The sequence below is a fragment of the Haliaeetus albicilla genome, chromosome 1, assembly GCF_947461875.1.
Source record: "Haliaeetus albicilla chromosome 1, bHalAlb1.1, whole genome shotgun sequence".
Taxonomy (NCBI): domain Eukaryota; kingdom Metazoa; phylum Chordata; class Aves; order Accipitriformes; family Accipitridae; genus Haliaeetus; species Haliaeetus albicilla.
Genome location: NC_091483.1, coordinates 17,236,780 through 17,252,626, shown reverse-complemented (window position 1 = coordinate 17,252,626; position 15,847 = coordinate 17,236,780).

The window sequence follows — 15,847 nt, the reverse complement described above, 5'->3', positions numbered from 1 at the left end:
ACTTAAGATGCGGCTTCTTTGTTTTCATTGTTATTCAGATTTTTGCAAGTTGGCTAGTCGGGAACTTGTTAGCTACCTGCTGTCACTAGGCTGTTTGGCATTTTAAAACATGAGCTCCTGTTGCAGTGAATGGAGTTAATGGACATCTGTCTTTGCTTGGCAAAGTACTGATAGAGTTTTATTCATTTATTTTATGTATGATGCCTCAAAATATATTAAGCAATCTAACAGTAGGGGCTGTGTAAAAGGAAGTAGTGAACATGAAATAATCAAGTGTAAGTAACCCTCATACACAACTCCTCAGAAAGGGCACATCTATCATTCCTGTGAAAGAATGGAAAGAATGCGTGCCAAATGTTTGGAAATTCAGCAAGATTATTATGAAGTCTTCTTGCTATTTGGTTCTCAAAGGAAGGATCTCCCTGTAGAATTCTGTAATACAAAAACTTTTCCAAAATTTTATGAGGTATGACTTGCAATAAAGAACAAACAACATTTAGATTCAGTTTTAACTGAGCCAGTATACCTCTTTGCTAAAAGTCCATGCTCCAGATGAAGGACAAATTAAAATTCACAGATTTTGGGATGTTTTCTGTAACAAAAGGACTGTTTGGTATGATTTGCTAAAGAAGCACTTACTTAATCTGTGAGCAACGGAGCGCTGGAACAGGTTGCTCAGAGAGATTGTGGAGTCTCCCTCCTTGGAGATACACAAGACCTAACTGGACATTGTCCCAGGCAACCAGCTCTAGGTAGCATTGCTTGAGCAGGAGGGTTGGACAAGATGACCTCCATAGGTCCCTTCCAACCTCATCCACTCTGATTATGGCTTTCATAGGAATAAAATCTATGCCAGAATAATATGGCGGCATAATATGGTGGAAAAGAAGCTGCTCAACATCTTCTCTACAACAAAATTTTTCAACTCTGATAAAGATCATATAAACAAATCACTCCCATACCCCATCACCTGTGAAGAAAGAAAACTGTCATGTGGACCATGACCAGAGGTCCCTTCCAACCACAACTTATTTCATTAAACATAAAAATATATTAATTTATAGAAAATAGCATTACCTGCAGTTCATCTTTTCTCCTTTACCTGCACGTGCCTTTCTGTTGAGCTGTTAGTAGGTTTTTATTGAGAACTCCCTTTGTTACTGTTGAGGTTTTGTTTACAACAAGGATTCCCGAACTCTGGTATGTTAAGTTATTCCAGGAAATGATCTGGCCTTGTAGAGAAGCAGGTAGTACTGTTGCTTAGGTTGTTCCTGCTGTTATAGCCATGGTCAGTGCTTATTCAGAAAATGTTTGTGAACTGTGACCAAAAAACCTCGCTGTCATCTCTGACCTTGCTGCTACAGCTTTAATACACAGTATACATACTCATGTGGGATTGTTAACAGAGTTTCGACTGCTGGAACCTCTCTCTTCTCTCACTCCCCTTCTTGGGAAAGAATATGTGGGACCTGCGTATGTTCTTCGGCATTGTAGGGAAGGATGGATTCGCCTGTAAGTGGTGCACAGGGACTATTTCCGGGCAAGTTTTCATCTCAGCCAAATTAAGACATTAACCTTGCCATTAACATATTGAACATGAGTCAGGCAACAGAAGACCATGAAGCTAAACTGAAAACTGGGGATCCTTTTAACTGAGTTCTGATTTTTGACCCTTTGGAAAACCCATACATCAGTAGCAGAAAATGTATTTCTCCCATATAATATGATTTTAAACATTTTAACCATGAAGAAAATACCAAAAATATATCAGGCAATAAAATTACCCTAGAATAACTGAAACTGATTCAAGAAGGGGAAAGAAATATGTGAACCCAAATATGAGGGAGGAACAACACGGAAGGGTCAACTCCATGGTCACAACCTTCCCTCCTTCAGCTTCTGCTGCAAAAATGTGCTTCCTTCTGATTAATACTGCCACAGCAAGAAACAGATGTTCAGCAGGCAAATGGTAGAATAGAATAGAATAGAATATTTCAGTTGGGAGGGACCTACAACAATCATCTAGTCCAACTGCCTGACTGCTTCAGGGCTGACCAAAAGTTAAAGCATGTTATTAAGGGCATTGTACAAATACCTCTTAAACACTGACAGGCTTGGGGCATTGACCACCTCTCTAGGAGGTCTGTTCCAGTGTTTGACCACCCTCTCAGTAAAGAAATGCTTCCTAATGTCCAGTCTAAACCTCCCCTGGCACAGCTCTGAACCGTTCCCATGCATCCTGTCACTGGATCCCAGGGAGAAGAGATCAGCAGCTCCCTCTCCACTTGCCCTCCTCAGGAAGCTGTAGAAAGCAATGAAGTCATCCCTCAGCCTCCTTTTCTCCAAGCTAGACAAACCCAAAGTCCTTAGCTGCTCCTCCCTCATAGGACATGCCTTCTGGCCCTGTCACCAGAAATTCAGCCTATAGAACTTGTCAGGGATATAGTACTCCTTTTATAGGTCTGTTCCTTTAAGAGACAAACATGTTACCTGATATTTACTACTGAGAAGATATACATTATAAATACGATAATATCAGAGAGTGAGAAATATAATAAAAGGTTTTGCAGCTATGCAAAATTGTGAATTTACCTGGGGAAAAATATCTTCAAGATTTTCCATATAGGTGTTCCATATTTCACAGCCCATCACATAAGAAGTCATTTAAAAAAAAAAAAAAAATCTCTAAATGGAGCTGTTACAAAATGTTGTTTTAACACATTTAAGCAGCATTTTATTTCCATTTTCTCTTGATTGCTGCCTGCTTCAACAGACAGCTATCTGATTGTGCTGCGTACTTGACTGGCACCCACACACACACATAAAATGCTGTAATAGATGCATTTTTGATTACTAAATTTATACTTTTATTGACTAGCTAAGTACTTAGTAACGTGTATAGCCCTTTACTCATGTTTCACAGGTAAAGCTGCTCGGATGAAACTGAAGTAAACACAGAGATGTTGTTTTTTCCTCTTGGAAAATGAAAACAAAGGGACAAACTGCACTACTGTTCATTGTATGTTCTGCCTAAAAATAGCTAAAATGATACATATTCAGAAGCATGTTTTTGCTTAAAAGATGTATAGAACCAATTTTAAAGTCTTCCATGTTCCTGAATTAGCTCAGTTTTATTAATTCACACTTCATTCCAAAATCCCAACTTCATTCTTAGTTGTTCTGTAAAGGGAAAGAAGAAAAGTAAATGCATTGAAGGGTATCAGAAGAGTATTTATGCAGCTATAACTGAGGTATTGTGTAAACCAAATACCATAGAATAGTGTGAATAACCACTAGGATGTGCTGTTGGCCTAAAATTGAAGCCCTGGTATTTAAGAAACAAGTTTCAAAATTCTGAAGTGTGATGTAAACATAAAAACCTCGTATTCTCATTTGACAATTTCAGAAAAGTACAAAATATAGTTTTTTGTAAGGAAAGGAATGGGGTATTTGAAATATAGGAAAATTTTCGTATCATGCAAATATCCTTAGCAGACATACTTGAAGTGAGAGTTCATTGAAGGAGTGTCACAGCCATGACTATATTCAATTTATTGAATATCCAACATCAGAACTTTTATTGCTGGAAATTATGTGTATTGTTGCAAAGTTTGGTCTCTGTGGTAAGACCTCGTGCATATGTGCAATACATGCAACATCTTTACACACACACACACAAAAAAAAGTGTTCTATAACAAAATACTTGTCCTCTTGGTATTCTGTTGCTTGTTGTAAATATGTATCAAACAGTACTAAAATAAGATTTGTGGATTTAAACTGATATACTGAATTATTGGCTGTAAAACAATGTACATTTATAAAGATGTAGAGTTCTGAAAATAGTTATGATGGAAACATTTGAAGCATGGTTGTTAAAGTTTGCAATTTGTTATTTCAGTAATACTGACATATTTTGCCAGTTTGGGTACTTTAGCCTAGGAATTGTTTCGTATGTCAGGATTTTCCAGCACTTGATACTTTATAGTGGCTAACATACTCTTAAGTTAAGTTGTGTATGTAGAAAGTAGATTGATAAGCCATGCAAGAGAACTTACAGATCGATTTGTTTTAACTGTTGAAGCCAAGAATATGATGTGAAGGGGTTGGTAGCTCGCAGTCTTTTCAAGCCAGCAACAATTCTTGTGGGCATCCAGAATTACAGAATTCCTTCAGCAAGGAAGGGAGAAACCAGCCTACTTTTGTTTGGTTTTTTTTTTTTCTTCTAGATTTTCCATCTTAAAAAACATAGCAGGAGCATAAAATGTTAAAGATTCCTAAAATACTTCAATGTTTATGTAGTATAGACAATGCTGTTACTGGTAGTGATTAAATGATCTAATAAGCCTTTAACTTGAGTGATTGTCTAACTGATGCATCAAGCTTGCATAATATTAAACATAGTATTTCCAATCATTCCTTCTAACACCACTCAAGAACTGAGGTTTACTAAAGATAAGTTTTGATCATGCTTTCTCGGTTATTTACCTATCTATGTTGCTGATAGTCTACCAGAATTGAAAGGTAGCACTGAAAAGTTTCGTGAATTCTTTGAAAAAAAAAATTCCCACAACATAAACCACTTAAAAAGAAAAAGTCCTTGGTCAATTAAGACATGTCAGCATAACAACTCTTTCTTCTGAAGAGTAAGATTTTCTCTCTTTTATTTCTTCTGAGAGGATGAACTGAGTTCTAGTCTGAGCGCCAGGAATTTCTCCATTCTAATTCTGGTGCTGACTCAGTTGTAGCCTATGGCAATTTATCACAATTTTTTATACATGTAAAATGGAAATATTTGTCCAGGGGCAATATAAAGATTAATTACTTAATATTTATAAATCGTTCTGAAAAATGAGCATTATGCAGATATTATGATTATTTCTGAGCAGTTGATTCTAATCTGTGATGAGGCCCAGAAAAGGACATAAACACCTGATGCTTAAGTCAGGTGGAATTTAGATGCCCTGGGTCAAAATTGCAGTCCTAAAAATGTTTACACATCTGCCACGTAACCCTGGAGGTACCTCAGTTTGAATGGAAGCTCAGGCGTTTTTTTATTACAAGGTGCATAAAGTACTCCAGAAGTGCTCATTCATGCTCTCAAAGGTACTTAAGCCTTAATAGAACTGAGCAGCCTAGTAATTAACTGAGGCTAATGCCCAGTAGATGTCCAGAAAGGAAGCATTCCTCTGCATGTCTCTCTGCAGAGTTCCATCCAGTAAGTGAGCTCTGAAAATGCGTAGTAAGCCAGGACCCCGCAGCAACAGCTGGCCCCACAGTGGAAGAAAGTGTGTTTCCCTTCAGACTGTAGCTCAGTGCTTAGAACAGACAGAAACGTGGATGAGATCCAGGTTCAATTCCCTTGTCTGTCTGAAAGGACTCAATCCCTTCTTTGGACCATGCTTTCATCAGCAGGCAGCAGACTTTTTAGAATGTAGGAAGGATTCTCTCATCTTCAATTTCACCTTCCAAAGAAGATATTCACTATTTGCCATCAGCATTTAAGTCTTGCAGTTATGGCACATTGGTGAGAAAGAGGAACTGTTGTCAAATTTTACAGAAAATAGAGAAATATTCAGTCCTGGATAAGTACAAAAATAGTTGTAGGAGTTGAGACTAGAACCTAAGCCAGAGTGCTCTTCAGTGACTGCCTGCTTATATTAGTCTGCTCCCTATACAACATTATGACTTTTGTGGGTGTACCAAGTGCAAAAACTTTCCTTCCTGCACTGTATAAAGACTCTAAACTCTGAATTCAATTATGCAGGCCAGGAAGATGAAAATCAGATGGTGACATACTTCAGAGTACAGTGCTTTGTCTTTTTCTAGATCTGTCCTAGGTTCAGCAATAGGAATCTGACAGATAGAATCACAGAATCATAGAATCATTTAGGTTGAAAAAGACCTTTAACATCATCGAGTCCAACTGTTAACCTAGCACTGCCAAGTCCACCACTAAACCATGTCCCTAAGTGCCACATCTACAGGTCTTTTAAATACCTCCAGGGTTGGTGACTCAACCACTTCCCTTGGCAGCCTGTTCCAATGCTTGATAACCATTTCAGTGAAGAGATTTTTTCCTAATATCCAATCTAAACCTCCCCTGGTGCAACCTGAGGTCATTTCCTCTTGTCCTATCAGTTGTTACTTGGGAAAAGAGACATCCTCAGAAGACATGTTCTCTAGACCTTTCACCAGCTTTGCTGTCCTTCTCTGGACACGCTCCAGCACCTCAATGTATTTCTTGTGGTGAGGGACCCAAAACTGAACACAGTACTCAAGGTGCAGCCTCACCAGTGCCAAGTACAGGGGACAATCACTTTCCTGCTCCTGCTGGCCACACTATTGCTGACACAAGCCAGGATGCCGTTGGCCTTCTTGGCCACCTGGGCACACTGCTGGTTTGTATGATACGACAGAATGAACAGAAGCTCTCTCCCCTTCTCTCTTGCTTTCTTTCTCTGTTTCTCTCCATGCTTGTGGTCAGTTCTTAAAATGCCGAGATAAGAAACATAGTCTAAGCCTGATTTTCTTCTTCAGACGTCAAAGGGAAAAATCCTTATGATGTTAATGAAATCAGAATTGGGCTCCAAGTATTAATGGAAGAAGAAAGTTTTTGGCAAGTTTCCTGTATAATACCTATTATACCTAAAACGCATGCATTTCTGCTGTGATTTGTCAAATCTGCTATTTCTCCCAAGTCTCAATACTTTAAAACAAATTAATTAAAAGGAATTTTATAGTGATTTAAATTCAAATGCTCTGAGATGTGGTCTGTTAAGTAAATAGGCTTTTCTTTCCAGAATACATGCATGATTTTGCTTTTATCCTTGCAGGGATATGTTTAGTTAAACTATTTGTAACAGCTTGTGCATATGACTAGGCATTCATCATGGAACAAAATCATAAATACAAAGTTTTCGCTTTTTGAGGAATGTTGGTATAAAGAGACATGAAGAGTTGTAAAGATGGAAATAGACTTTGATCCCTGCCAACATGTAAACAGTAATGTGACTGGAAGATAATCTTCACACTAAATACAGTTCTGCATGCCTACAAATAGACAGCTATTAGCTATTAGTGGAAAAAAAAAAGTTTTTCAATAACCGTAAAAAAACATAAAACCAAAACCTTTCCTTCTAAAGCAGCACTGTTGTTTAAACATGATAATATTAGAGACTTTTTGGGTGCCTGTAACAAATTGCTTGCTTTTGTGCTGCAGCTTAGAAAAATCCATGAAACAGACTGAAACCCCCTGAACTGGGCCTCTGGAAGGAAAAAGAAAAAAAAAGCTTTTCCATATTTTAAAGTGGCTTTTTAGGCCTCCCGAGTCTTTCTGGCACATTATTCTCAGACCCTTATGGACTGGGATGCTGCCAAACAGCTTTTTTCCCACAAAACTTTAATAAACTTTGAGTGCTGGACAGAAGAGTAGTGCAACTCCCAAAGAGAGATTTCACTACAGGATTCCAAAATACCTACAATATAGAAACTAGCCTCTGAATGAACCCAGCAATATTTTTCCTTGGTTTTCTTACAAATACAGGAAATTCAGTTCTGTGTCTTACACTGGTTTAGCACTTTCCTTTCCTCTGTTTAAGAAATTGTTTTCTTTTACCAGCAATATGATTCCTAATATTGTTTTATAAATTAGCTATGCCTATTCTAATGCAAGTATACTTTGATTTTGCCAGACACTAAACCATACTTACATTTACTTACAACCACATCAAAATATTTTGTATCTACAAAGTGTTTAGACACACATTGCCCAGAAGGAGAAATGTAGCGGAGGAGTCATGGGCCAAATTCAGCTCTCAGTTACCATGGCTAGAGGAAGTGAATGCAAGTGAGTCTGTAGCATTTCTTTGGACTGTTATCCACTGCTAGACCTTGTCAAACTTTAGCATTTGCTAACTTCCATTGGAAACAAGAATATCAGCTGCCATTGAAAATTGAGCTTTTCTATATAATTGCTTTTTTTCTCCTACACTTGCCTCTAACACCTGTGCTACTTGGAGTTTGGCATAAGCTCATGTCATGTTTCAGGTAGGAATATTGTTTGTTCTGTGTGTGCTTGAAGTAGTTCAAAGCTAAAGTAACAGGAAATTTCTTCTGGTGTATTTTGAAGGAAGTCCATATGAGGTGGCAAAGAGAGAACTACAGCAAAAAGGTTCACATTAGTCATCTCAGACTCCTAGTGTGCTACAGCTGGCATTCCAGTCGTGGGGCAGGAATACTGAACTTGATTGTTTCAGTTAATTTGTAGAGAGTTTTTACATCAATAAACATAGAGCATTTATACATCAGGGGATCATTATCACAACAGGCTTGGTCCTATTCTCTGAGCCAGCACTCCCAGGTGCATGTGAGCACTCCCATGGATTTGGCTGGGAGCTGCTTTCACATAATTCAGAAAAAAATTTTGAGTCAAATGGTTAATTCAGTTATGAGAGATGCACAGACAATAGCTGAAAGAAGAAATCAACTCATGTCTTAAGTATCTGGTCCTTACCCTGCTTACTCAGACAAAGCTTCCACTGACTTCCAAGAATCCAGTTTAGCATGTAAAACAGCAGTTAAGTCCATTTCAGTCTGAGTTTTGCTAGAGTAAAGCATACATAATTATCTTCAAAATTACATATTTCCCTTGCAAAACACTATTTTTATTTACTTCTATGATTCTGCAGTAATACATTTTGTAGACAAAACTTTCATGCTTTATCATCCCCAAGAAGATTCCTTTTGGAAAGCTTAAAGGAAAATTCATTCAGCTACAGTTACACATACAGTTAAAGAAAAAATATATAATCAGCTTCAAAAATGTTTATGGTTTTGCAGGATTCAAAAACCAGACACCCTTAACACATCTAAGTACACTTCATAAATTGAATTAAGCAAGGAGAAATACCCTTTTTATTTGTGAGAAAGATGCAAAGTCCCAAATATGTACAGTTTATGTGAATCCATGTGCAATTCTGGAGCGTATAGAGGCAGTTGTGAACACTGTACATGTATGTTCAAGTACCTACATACTGTAATACACTTGAAACAGGATGGCATGATAAATAGGACTGGACTATTGATACTACTTTTTGAAGAAGGCAGTCATTCACTTAGCAAAATACAAAGTAGGCAGAACTTAGCCTTGCTGGTTGTGAACAAGACCTCCCAAACATAACTGTCCCTAGAAAACATAAAAGAACAAACCTTTATGCTGTGAGATGCCTATTACTCTGAGTGTCATCTGTGATTAAGAACCCCAAATACAGCAATTTAAAAAGGAGTTACAGTGAAAAAAAGCCCAAGAATCAGCAGTGAAAAATTAAAGCTGCAAAGTTTAATTTTTAAAGAAAATTTTAAAAAGAAATCTGTGAGAGTTTCAGTGGAAATGGTGTCTTGGGGATTCTGGCCCCTAAAACCAAAGGCATTACTAATGACTTACACTGATGATTTTTCCAGGTAATTGTACTTTGACCTGCTTTGGAGTTCCACAAGGCAATGAAAGTTGCATCCTAGAGACACCATGCTACTTTTAAGTACCTGCTTCTAAGTATCTGGGCAAGAACATTGCAGGTGAAAGCCTGATAGGACTTGTAGACATGTTTTTGGAAGAGAATGAGTGATTGCTGATATTTTCTTATAAGAAAACACATCTTTGGCGTAAGGAAGATGACCAGCATGAAAAATTTTGACCCAAACAATTAGTATGCAAGTTTCAAGCAACTAAAACTAAGTTTTACAAAAACCTAAAACTAAGTTTTATAATAACTGAACAGAAGAATCATAGAATCATAGCATCATCATTTGGGTTGGAAAAGACCTTTAAGATCATCGAGTCTGACCGTAAACCTAACACTGCCAAGTCCACCACTAAACCATGTCTGTAAGTGCCACATCTACATGTAAGGAAACATAAGAAAATGTCTGAACCTAAGGAATTTTTTTTTTTACTGTAAGGGTGACAGTATTGCAACAGATTGTCCAGAGATGTTGTGGAGTCTACATCCTTGGACGTATTCAAGACCTAAATGGACATGGTCCCAAGCAACCAGCTCTAGGTAGCCCTGCTTGAGCAGGGGGGTTGTACCTCTGGTTGTCCAGAGGTCCCTTTCAACCTCAGCCATTCTGTGAGCCTGTGATTCTGTAATGTAGTGGACAGCATAAATAACAAGCAGGAAGAACAGCCCCATCTATGACACTGTTAACAGTTTCTGAGCTGATTGTTTTAAGAGATGTGCCTCTCTATTTGGAGATTGCAGGCAGAATTTGAATAGTTTTGTAATTTCCTTCTACACGTGGTCTTGGCTGGCCTGGGTAGAAAACTATGCAAAAGTGACATTATTATGGTGGAAGGGGCCTTGAAGTGGAAGAAAAGCTAGCCTATATATTTCATGATTAAATATGATGACCCTGAAGCATTTCAAGTAGAATTAGCTGCAGAAATGCACTGGCATTCAAAGAGACAACTCATGCAGATCTTACTCTTTATTTTCTCCTTCTTTACAATTTCCCATAAAGTTTGTTAGTATACATGCTGTAATGTGAAGTTCTATCGTAGTAACGAACTTTCACAGATTTCTCACTAAGAACAGTGAATAAAAATACCACAATGTCTAATACCAACAGTTTAAAAGAAAAGAGTTATGTATGTCTTCAGGTGATAGCTTCTATATAATAATGTCATTAGGTAGGCAATGCACAAATTTAACACAAATAGTCTAAACAGAGTACTAAAGCATGGAAAAGCAGGAAATCAAACCAAACATATGCTGCTTATCCAGGAAGGCAGTGATATTAGGGAACTGGAATACCTGGTTTTCTGCAATGATATTGCTGTAACAGATGTATTCAGAATTTGATGGAAGGAACATAATCAGTGGAAATTGTGGGATGTCTATGTAAGAAAAATATAATGGGTTCTGTCAAGGGAGAATTGATGTCATGTGTGAAATCAAAGATAAACTGTATTGACGAAGTAACAGTCCCTCTATACTAAACCTGCAAATCTAATGTACAAACAGTGCATAAGTAGCATAAAGACAGTAAAAAGGTCATTTTCTTACTGGCTGAACAGTATGGCCACAATGACTGGTGTACTGTGGGAGGTGGGAATGCTGTGAGGGTAGGACACACTAATAATGGAGCACTTCAATTACATGAGGTAGGGTGCATAAATGTAATGCTGGGACGCAATGCTCAAACTTCCTATGGTATTGTACATGGCTGCTCTGGAATAGAAATCAGGGAACCCACAAGAGAAGTCTGAACTTGATTGTGGCAGTTCACAGGACTTGGGTAAAATACTGCTATCAAAAACAAATTTGAGGAACAACCTGATGAAGAATAATAAATATTTTTCCAAGCACATCAAGACCAGACAGATAGCGAAGACTGACATGTGTCAAAGGTATAAAAGGAAGCTTAGAGAAGATAAAGTCATACCAGATTAGCTAAATCCATTGCATCTACACTTGCTGTAGTGGAGCATAAGTAGCTTTCCATAACAAAACTGTCTTGATAGTGGTTCTAAAGATCTGATTTAAACCAAGGAAGAGCTTATAGGTCAAATCAACAAAACAGTAACAAATCCCAGGTCAAAATGGTATTTACCTAAGTATTTCGAAGAAACTCGTATGGTGAAACAATGCATAGCAAACATATGCTCGGGGAGCGGGGGAGAGGAAGAGAGAGAGATTTCTGCATGAAACTACAGATCAGTAAGATAAAGTCTGTATTCAGGAAACCAGTGGAACCTATAATGAAGAATAGAATTCATGGCTGCATTGCTAAACATTACATAATTAGAATAATCAACAGGACTTGTAAAGAGAACTTACAGCTCACAAAATTATGTTCTCTGAGAGTGTCATTGAACATGTTCACGAGAGTTGTCATGTTGATATAATCTATTTGGATTTCCAGAAGACTCTTTACAAGATCCATCTTCAAAGACTTAAATCAACTAAGTTTTGATGGTACAAATACAGTGTTAGGAATTATTACAAAGGGATAAAGAACAAAATAGATCATGATTGTGCTGCTGCATCTAGGTCACATTGATCTCTCTTCCATCCCTTCCATCTTGAAAATAGCATAGTAGAACTCAGGAAAATACAGAAAAGGGCAAAATATGATCAATGGTAGAGAACAGCTTTCATACAACATAGGAGTAAACAGACTAGTCAGCCTGAAAAAGACATCTGAGTCTATAAACTCATGAGTAGCAAGGTAAACAAAGAGCAATTGTTTACTGTCTCTTAATACAAGAACTAGGGGATATTGAAGGAAATTATCAAATGGCAAGTTCATAGCATAGCCTCACACAATGTAAGTTAAACCACTGGATTCATTGCCTCAAGATGGTATGAATACTGAAAGATTACACTGGGTCAAAAAGATAAATTCATGGAGAAATACCCATCATTTACCCCAAATGCACCAATTCTCATCTCAGTTTGGTGAAGGCTTGGACAGTCTACCAGTGAAGTGTTACTGTATGCTTATACTTAGACCCTTCCCAAGGTGTCTGCTATTGATCATCATGGGTGACAGGAAGGTCTGACTCGGTATAGAAATAAATGTTTGTGGTTGGGGTTTTTTTCTTTTTCTTGTAAACCTGCAATTTTGGACAACAAGCTACTTTATGTTAAACTCCTCTTTAAGGATAAATTCTGTAATTAGAGTCCAGAGTAGATTTTGGTTTCTGGACCTTTGTTTCTTTCCTAAAATTCATAACAGAAATCATGACTGCCAAAGCTATGCTTGATCTAGTTCTAAATTAATTCATTTGGGTACCTGTAACCATTAATTGTAGTAGCACGTTATAGTGTTTGCTGTGCTGCTGAGTTAAGTTTAGGCTGTCTAGGCTGAGCTTTTTGTCTGTGTAGTGAGATTGCAAATACCAACTGTAGATTAAAGTTAAATTGGCTGTATCTGTTTATATCTGTACTTTGACAGCTCTTGAACTGTTTGTAATACAAATACTAATCCATTGCACATTACATTAGACTTCAGAATCTTCTATACTATGAATACCTAAAAGTTAATTTTTTTGCTTATTACTCTTAGCTCAGTATAAGGATTGCATAAAAACTTTTGCTTCCTTGATGTGACACAGAAGCATTCATCTTTTTATTGATTGTGATTCTGAAGAGACTTTGAGAGAAAGGGTGTGGAAAATTGATAGAAGGCCTTTCCTAAAGATGGAAAAACTCATTTCAATACCAATATTTAATTGTTTTTTTCCCCATTAATTTTATTCTGTTTCCTATAATCACCTGCCCTACAACTGTTACATTTTAATTACCTTATCTCCAGGAATTACCCTGACAATTTAAGGTATGTTCACATTGGAACTTTTGGTATAGGGCAGTAATACTGAAGGCCAGCGTTAGGCCTGGATAACGTTAACATTTGAAGTAGTGGAAGCAGTCAAGAGTTCAACATAAGTTAATTCATGCTGCTTATTGACACTGATAATTCAGGGACAAGAAAGGATCTCAGAGAGAAGGACAAAATAATGACAGAAAGGTCAAGGACAAACTGTAAGCACTAAGTCAGAGAAACTGGAATTCAACACACAACTTCCAATTTCTCTAACCTGTGTATTAGACTATTTAGAGAAAGTTTCGTTATCTTTTGAATTTGCAGAGTTCTCAGGGTTCTGCAGAATTTGGATAATGAAAAATGTTAACACTCCAAATTTGTTGTAGATCACTACTTATCATCAATCTTTTAGTATTAAAAACATTATGAAGTTTCATTTTTAATGTTTTATAAAATTGTTATGCAACCTATGTTGCCATGAGCTTGCAGAGCGTAGTTTTGGAAAAAATCTTTAGAGTATTTATACAACACGTAGTTGAAGCAGTATTTGGAATAGATTTTCGGCTCCCTGGTGAGCTCAAAATTGTTCTTGAATTGCATTGTTTGTTTATTTGGGTTGGTCAATCCCTTCCATTTTCCATCTTGGCACCCACTGTAACAAATTGTTGCTAACATGTCTGGAACTGTTAACCAGTTCTAGGCATAGCATGGCAATTTGGGTTACAAAGTAGCGGTGAAGTAATCTTACTTGAACTAAGACATAAAGAGTATATTAAATTAATTATCTGTATTCAATTTTGAGACTCAATAGGGAAAAAGTTAACTAATTACCCAATAAATTAAGCATTCTTATTTTCAATTCAAGAGAAGGATTATTGAAACTTACTAGCAAATTAACTAAAATAATCTAGTATTGCCAAGTGGAGCTTCGTAAGAAGTATGTCAGGTTGGCTTAGTTATAGAGAGCTCCTTTTCTTGTGACATCTAATTCTTTTTCATGCAATACATTTTCCATATTATTGTACTTGATTATTTTATTTGCATACAGAACAACATTTATGAAATCACAAACCTGTGGCAAAAACTGCAAAGTGGGAATGACTGTACATGGCAGTTCTCATGCAGTGTTTAGCTGGTGCATACTGTTTTCCCAAAGCCTAGAAAATACATCCTTAGGACGGCTAAATATGTAATCAGCTACAGAAGATGAAATCTTCTGGAAGGACGCAGATCCCAGAGGTCTGTATATCAGGAGAATTGTAAAGGTTTTCAGTTTGACTCAGTAGGGTAAACCCCCACAGAGATACTTTTGTCTCGTATACATCAACTTCTTCAGGAATACAGCTTACTGCATCCCCTGCAGTAATAAAAATTGATCCTGTAGTTCCTCTGACATAGGATTGCTATATTTCTGAGAGATATGTGCTCACACTATAATATGTCCACATTGATTTCAGTATGGACCAGAATTGTTTCAGTAAAACTGATCTGCATAATTGCAGTAGGCATGTCAGGGATTTGTTATGTTACGATATTCCAGCCAGCTGTACATTTCCAGTATCTGCCTGAACAGTGAAGAGGACACATGCAAGAAGTGCATTGACATAGATCATTCTATTGGTATCTGTGCGATAACTTGTATAAGAGTTACATCCTGGAGTAAGGACAGGATCAGGACAATACTCTGGATTTTCAGAATATCAGTATTCTATAGTAAGGATTGTTACCTGCAAGTAGACAGTCTTCCTGTTCTCCTATTCTGGCCACCTGTCTCTGGTGGTGGAGTGGTGTTAGAGGAGAACCCTGTAACGTTTAACTTCCTTTATTAAGCTGATTTTATGGGAGAAAAAGTGTGCCAAAGCTTTTCTCACCTGAGCATATGAGGAGATGATAATTTCGCAATTACTCATGTAAGCCCCACAGAATCTTTTACTTCTGTCCTGCTTAGCTGTAATGGGCTTAGTCACACTGCCATTGTTATCATGCTGATGGGTCTCCATCATACATTCTGACTGAAATCCCAGTCCTACTGAAGTCTGTGGGAACTTTATCATTTACTTCAGTAGATTCAGCATTTTATCCCAAGTTACTCTTGAAACTTGAAAGTACTTTAATAGCTCGTTTTAACTTTGATTGAGGTGATAACTTCAGATGGTGAATAAAATAACATCCTTCTTTATTTTATTATTTCAATCAGTGTAGATGCATTCAGTTCTTATGTGAGCAAATAATAATCTGGGGTAAGTAAGGCTAGACTGGGTAAGTCTTGATGCCATTTTCATACTTTCCAAGCAAATTATAAAAAATAAAAGAAACCAAAATCGATAAAATGTATAAAAGTCCGTAACTGGAAACATAAATCAGTTACAAAACACAGAATTGGGATACAGTTCATATGTAAGACCACTTCTAGTCTGAAAAATTTGGAAATCTTAGAAGTGAATTTGATCTTTCCTTAGCTGCTTTTTTATACTGAAGTTGTAGCCAATAATTTTATTTGTAGATTCACCTCATGCCCTT